Raw genomic sequence first — 7,977 nt, forward strand, 5'->3', positions numbered from 1 at the left:
TAGTTTGAACGATTATAGCAATTTCCACCAGGGGATTTCACAGTCAGATTCTAGTTCTGGGCAACAGTGATTAATATAATGGTTATTAATGAGAAGTCATTTTGATACTTCTAGCAGTGGTTAGGTGTCAATGCCTTGAAAGCAATGTGTTTAGCATATTAATAATAAGGATTGCATTGGACTGGCTACTAAATAACTTTATGGATTTTTTTCCCTTATCTTTCATGATGTGAAAGGTCAGTTAGATGTACAGAAACAATGAAACTTTTCACAGCAGGACCTAACATTTCTCTGTGCTGACATATTCTTAACTGTATACAAAGTTCATTAAATGTGCAAAGGTAGTACTGTTATAAGAAGAGAGTAGTGGGGTCAGAGTTCAAAATTCACAGCAAGGTGACAATCTCTTGCAGATGGCACGCAGGGAACTGAAAAAGGGTGAAAATTGCCTTTCAAGTTGCTAAAAGGGAACAGAGAAGATAAAACTATCAGCATTTTATATTATCGGGTTAATTTAAAAGAGTATTAATATTTTATTGGCATTACATCAAATTGAGTACAGATAAGGTAATCCTTCATCAGGTTCCATAAATAACAAATTGTGATTAATACAATGATTACCTAATATATGTGTTTGACATACATACATATATAATGTATTTAAAATGCATCAACACATAATTAAATGTATATATTCACAAACTTACCACCGCAATTATGTGCATATATTAAAATGCATCCAAATCTATTGATCTCAAATTTGAAAATCAAAAATAATTCTTTCATATTACCATATCATTTCTTGGGATTTTGGCAAACATATTCTTTCCCCATCTATTGGATCTCTATTTCTTTGGAAGCACATAATATATGGCTAGAGTAAATCTACACCATTTTATTTTTGACAGGGAAAAGGATAATATTTGTGTTATAGGATTTTAATATTGTGAGGAGAAAGCTAAAGTAGACATCACTATAAACTCAGAAGTATGATTTTACCCAAAGCTCAAATTAATCCATAAAATGTATATCTGATGTTTTATTTAAATATGAAATCTAAGGCCTCCCTGGTGGCACAAGGGGTTAACCTATGAAGGTATCGAAGCCAATGCAGCATGAGTTCGATCCCCAGCCAGAGAACTACTAACATGGTGCAGCAGACCTCTCCTGACTCGCCTGCTGCTCCCCTCAGCAGTTGAATTTCAGTCAGTCTGCCTGTTCTGTTTCCCACTCTGTCTCTGGTGAATCTTCTGCATAAAATAAATAAATCTTTAAAAAATAAATAAATATGAATTTTAAAGAGATTTCAATTGAATACACTATTGGTAAAATCAATGTCTAAGAATTACTGAAGGCAATTCACAAATTTGATGCAATCCCTATAAAAATTCCCATGGAAATTTTCAAAGAAAAGGAAAATTTGGGTACTCCCTGGTGGCCCAGCGGGTTGAGCACAGTGCTATGAAGCTATCCGCAGCCTCTGCACCATGGGTTCAATATCCAGTGGGCCAGGGAAATTCCCATATAGCATGGCAGACCTCTCCTGTCTTGCCTGCTGCTCCCCTCAGCAGTGTATTTTGTCAGTCTGCCTGTTCTGTTCCCCACTCTGTCTCTGGTGAATCCTCTCACCCTCCTGTGCCTCTGGCTTGTACCCCAGTTCTTGTATAAAAAATAAATAAATCTTAAAAAAAAAAGGAAAATTTGTATGGCACTACAAAAGGTTCAATGCAGTCAAAAAAATTTTAAGAAGAGCAATGCTGTAGATATCACACTCCTTGATTTCAAACGATATTACAAAATTTCATAATCAAAATAGTATACTGTTGACATAAAAGAGAAATATTAATAGGTCGATTGTACAGAATATAGAGCCCAGAAAATAAACATATATATTCAATCAATTACTTTACAACAAAGGAGGCAAGAACATACAATAGGCAAGAACATACAATAAATGTTATTGCAAAAACTGGAGATGCAGAATAATGAAACTGCAAAAGAATGAAACTGGTCCAGCATCTTACATCACTCACAAAATTGGCTCAACATGGATTAAAATATTGAATATATTTTCCCCCTACAATCAGTCTTCCAATGTTGGATTTGACCTTAAAGGCAAAAACCAAAAGCCAAAATAAACACATAACACTACATGAAATTAGAAAATCTCTTTACAGTAAAAGAAACCATCAGCAAAATGGAAAGAAAACCTACTGAATGGAAGAAGATATTCAAAAGTCATATATCTTTGAAAGGGCTACTATTCATAATATACAAATATTTATACAACTTAAATTAAAAATTTGATTAAAATATTTGCAGAGAAACTAAATAGACATTTTTACAAAGAAGACATAAACAGAGACATGAAAACATGTTCAACATCACTGCCAAGAGGAAAACACATATCAAAACCACAATGAGATATCACCTCATGTCACAATGACTATTATCAAAAATGACAAGAAACAAGTGTTAAGGATATAGAAAAAGGGAACTCTTCTGTACTGTTTTGAGAATGTAAATTACAGCAACTATGGAAAACATATAATTTAGTGCTTTATTTTTAGAAATACTGAGTAAAGTCTCATTGGTAAAATTCTCATGATAAATTAATCCTGATTTTGGCAATACTCCAAAATCACTTTAATGCTTACATTTTAAAAATAATCATGCATTTATATTTCTCTGCTCATCATTTTTTAAATCTTTCTTTTTTTCTTCTTTCAATAAATCAGTACTATACTTTCTCATCTAGGAATCTGAGATAGTCAAGTGTTATTTAAGGTAGAGATTTTCTAGGAATATATTGTTAAGCAATTTTGTCACTGTGTGAATATCATAGAGTGTAATTATGCAAACCTAGATGGTTTAGCATACCTGATGTTTTAAAGTTTTACACAATATTTGTTTCAAAGAATGTATAAAAATACCTTTTTGGAGGCTTCTATAGGAAAGAGTATACAAAGTTTTACACCAAAACTTTCCTCTTTGCTAGAATTGCAAGCTATTGCTACAGTTTTAAATAGACTATTGTTTAAACTATACATCCAGAAAAATCTAAAAAAAAAAGTATGAAATTATTGCATAGCTGTTCATGTACCTTAACTGAAAAAATAGTAAAGAAATGAAATAAAATAAAATGTGTAAAGGTTCTAGACTCAATCCTTTAAACACATTCCACAAACAGTAATTTTAAACCATTATTTTGCTCTATACAGGCATGGCCTGCATTTCTAAAACCAAATTTGATAAAAAAAAAAAAAAACCTCCAAAAACAATCATTTCCCTACAACACTTCTTAGTTATATATGCAAGCAAGGAATCCCCATAATTTAAAGATGCTAGCTTTTATTCTGAAGTGAGACTGGACATGTCAAGTTACTTTCATTGTCCCCTGAAACAATCTCTAAGAGCAATGTCAGAAATTATAAATTATTAAGGGCCTTATTTTCTCATTTTTACTTAGTTACTATCATACTTCATTGATACCTAGTCAAAAACTCAGAGATGTGACTCTTAAAATTCTTTTTTTCAGTTATTTAAAATTTCATGGTATCACAGAATCACCTAAAGTGGGAATGCTGCCATTCAACATGCCTTGAATTAAATAAACTGAGGTGTAAATAATACTCCTCCTTCAGAAAGGGGTAGGCAAATTTTGATCCAAATGCACACACCAAATGCACTAAGTCTCAAAATTCAGTTATTTTAACACAATGCACACACATAAACAAAATCTACTTTGAAACACTGTACTTGATTTTAATAGCAGAAAAAAATAAACAACTAAGCAATGTTATCATCAAATATGCTCTATATTTATTTTTTTTCGGATTGCAAAGTTACTTTTTATTTACTATGTTTGAGAATACACTGAAATACATTGCTTAATGTACATTCATTTATTGGATTAAAATACCAGAATACTCCACCTACATATTGATAAAAAACAGAACTAAAGCAAGCTTATTGATTTTTTTTTGCCCTGAACTATTTACCTGATTGAGTTATTTTACATATATTTTTTATTTTATATATTTTTATATCATATTTCATTTTTGCACAATGCATTTTCACCTTGGTTATATTCCCAATACAATTATATTTCCCATATTCCCCATACAATTCCCACCTCCCCCTTAGCAGGTTGAGGAATCTCCACACAGCTTTCCAGGGTGGTTGAACCAGTCTACAATCCCACCAGCAGTGCAGGAGAGTTCATTCATTTTTCTCCACATCCTCACCAACATTTGTTGTTGCTAGTTTTTTTATTTTTTAAATATGTGCCATTCTCACTAGTGTAAGATGGTATCTCATTGTAGTTTTGATTTGCATTTCCCTGATTACAAATGATAATGAAAATTTTTTCATATGCCTGTTGGCCATTTGCATTTCCTCTTTGGAAGCATTCCTTTTTAGCTCTTCTGCCCATTTTTGGACAGGCTTATTTACTTTGTTTTTGTTGAAAATATGCTCTTTAAAGGTGAATAGCTCCTAAGAGCAGTTTCTCCTTTTAAAATTATTTCTACCTATGGGTTCATCATATATGGCTTTTAATATGTTATGCAGAGACACTTTGCAGGGGAGGGGGAGGGAGAGGGATCAAAACAGGGGAGGGAATGTATTCTTACACAGGGACTGATGATGGTGCATGGGTGAATTGGTGATGGGAATTTTGAAGGGACACAGCTGAAAAGAGAAAGCATGCATTGTACAAAAGGAAGAACACTGTAAGATATATATATATATATATATATATATATATATATATATATATATATATATTTAATTAAATAATTTATTACTAAAAATGTTAACCATCAAAAAAAATTTCTGCCCTCATTGGCTATCTCAAATTTTATGGAGATGATTTCTGATATTTATTATGTTCCAAATCTTCAAAGAATCCAGAAAAGAACAGTGAAACTTGTATTTTTCAACCAAAAATTCTATCTCCCTGAAAATGCTACCTAACCCATTTGGCATCATTTCCCAAGACAGTGGGGTTCTGGAACTATTCCACATTCTTCTATAAATTAACTATTATTACAGGACTAACACAGACACCTTGACAAGACAAAAAAGCCCATCCTAAACCTAAATGTGTCTGATCTCAGTCAGTATACTGTGGCTAAAACTTCGCTTTGTATCCTTCTACTATGTACTAGCCACCTACATTTCTAGATGAGCAATTCTACCACATATGGATATGAAGGTTTATTTTTAATAAGAAAATGTTACAAATTATGTTCAACAGTCATCTTTTTACCAATACTTTAAACATAAAATTGATAATCTTTACAAAAATATACCAAAAATTGGTAGCCATCTATTAACATTAAACTGGACTCTTAAGAGTAGGTTCTCAATAGCCTATTATTTTAATTATTAACATTGCCTGGTGCAAGGAAAACTGGCAAGTTTGTGTGTGTGTGTGTTTTAAACATTATAGCAACACTGTATTCCTGAATAAATTAATGATACATGCCGAAATTATCGTGGATTATACCCATCAGCAGCCACTGGATTTAGGACAAGACCTCCATCTAGATTTTGACCTAGACTGATCTTGAATGAGATTTGAATCGAGGTGGTTCTTTTTTCCTTGATTCCTTGTCATATCTTGAGCCAGACTTACATTGTATCTGTTTCAGAGATGACTTTGGTTGGGTGTGAGATGCAGATCTAGAAGGTGACTTAGCCTTCATTTCAATCTTGGGCTGTAATCTTAAATTGGATTTAGATCTTGGAAAAGATCAATTTCAGTGTTTGAATCAATCATTGCGAAAATGGTGTCAGCCACACCGTGGTCTTTCTTGTCAGCCTACTGTTTCCAAGACTGTAAGGTGTTCTACAGTTGTAATCAAAGGACCGATCTTGACCTTTGATCTTCTTTCATAACTTCGACTTCGACACCATCTATATGTCATAATCATCATCGCATGAAGAACTGTACGCATTCCTTCCTTCTTGGCTTTCATCTGATTTAGTCTTAGATTCTCCCTGTGAAAACTGTATCTCTATTCGGCATTTACAAATGCATTTTCTCACCAAATTATTGTAAAGCATCATCGGCATCACAAACATCCCCAAACTGAACATAAGCAAATCCTCTTGTTCGGAGAGTGTAGAAATCAAGTGGAACATACATATAAACTATAGGATCACAGTGACCGAATTTATGTTGTAAATCTTCAGATCTGATGTCTTCAACCACAGTTCCTTAGGAACAGAGACAAATGGGGAGGAAGAGGGGTTGCAGGGAGCAGGACTTCACTGCAGCATGAGACTCAGCCACAACCAGGACAGGGCTCCACTGCAACAACCAAATCGACTTTTCAAATAGCTTTTCTGATCATAAACTCATTAATTATAACAGAATACAAGTTGTTCCAGCAAAATAAGTAAAATGGCTTATGTTTTTTTCCAATTGAGAATGACCATAATATGAGCATTATTAAATATATTAAATTTAAATATACTAAAATTTAAATATTTAAATATACTAAATATACTAAAACCTTTGACATTTGAAAATTACATAAGAAAAGAGCATTTGCAAAAATACTGGCACTGGACTAATTTTGAACAAAATACTGTCAATATCAAACTTGAGAATATATTCTGAGAGTAAACTGATAATTCAGAATCATCTAAATCACTCAGAATTGAAAAACATTCCACATTGTGACATGATAGTTATACATATACCCATAATTCAACTAATAGTTTCAATATCTTCAGAGAAGAGAAAGTTATGTACAAATGATCCCAGCCTGAGAAAGTCTGAATGATAGTGAAAGGTGTACCAGATTCCATTGGAATGAACACAGCAGTTGTTCCTCCTTTGTATGTTATTACAAAGAGAACTGGGGGTCAAATTACATGAATGATAAATGGAGGTGCTTGAATCGGGTTGGTTCCTTTATGAACATTATACATTGACCTTGGCAGTTTTGACAATTACATCCATCATCTAAGAATCCATTCCAACACCCTGGTCTATTCTCTAATGTGACCCAATAAACAGGGTTTGTGAATACAAGAATCAAAGATTGATCTTCTGTGCTCTGCACTGATTAACAGTTTGTTACTTACTGTAGCTTTTTCATTCCACAGATCATGTAAGGATCATAATTCACTATGGCACACCTGTAGATAGCATGTTAGAATGTCTTAATCTTCACTTACAGATTTCAAAAGGATTATTATTAGATTTCTAAGTTTGATAACCAAAATGAAATGGAATCTTTAAGAAGCTCAGTGCATACTTTTAATCTGCATTGTATTATTTCCATGCTGCTTTGATAGAACTGGTTGAAGATGGAAATAAACCAACCACTTAAATTTTTGCATTATTTTATCATGTGGGTAACTAGAGTAAATGCTTTTCAGGTTTTTCTGCCCTCCCACCATTAGGATTGCCCTGCCTGATGGGTACCAGCAGTTGCTACATTGTTGTAAGTTATGTTGTTGACTTCTGTGGGCCATGGCTCAGTATTGAGATATCTGCCAAGAGAGGCAGAAGCAGGAGAAGAGGCAGGAGAGAGACAAGGGGAGAAAGCAGCCCAGAGTGAAGACTTTCAGGAAGCTTGGAGGCCTACTCCTAGCCCCCCAGGACCCCTGCCTGCTGTGTACCTATTTGCCACTCTACGTGTAAAAGCTCAATAAAAGTCTGAGAAAGCCACTGAGGGCTCCAGGACTCTCCTTTACCAATCTACTACCATTTTAGATCTAGTTCTGTGGCCATTCTGCCACTACAGTAACCTAAGGAGCAATTTTATGGTTTAAAACACTATTTTCTGACTCAAATATTTTTTTGTTATCTATAAAATTACATGTAGCTTAAGCAGATTCCCACCTCACCCACTAAAAACATTAAATTTAACATTATTTGCAGTCATAGTTTTCCTAGGAAGACAATGATCAAGTTAATAATTGTGCTTTAAAAATCTAGAGCATTATGTGCATGAA

At 33.5% G+C, this 7,977-nt stretch overlaps 1 pseudogene; it reads right to left on the minus strand.

Annotated features, from left to right (window-relative positions):
- Positions 1–5,515: 5,515 nt before the first annotated feature.
- Positions 5,516–7,753, minus strand: LOC119258196 (serine/arginine-rich splicing factor 10-like; annotated as a pseudogene).
- Positions 7,754–7,977: the final 224 nt, after the last annotated feature.

Source organism: Talpa occidentalis, unplaced genomic scaffold (assembly GCF_014898055.3).
Source record: "Talpa occidentalis isolate TD23 unplaced genomic scaffold, MPIMG_talOcc4v2.1 talOcc4.4, whole genome shotgun sequence".
Classification (NCBI taxonomy): Eukaryota; Metazoa; Chordata; class Mammalia; order Eulipotyphla; family Talpidae; genus Talpa; species Talpa occidentalis.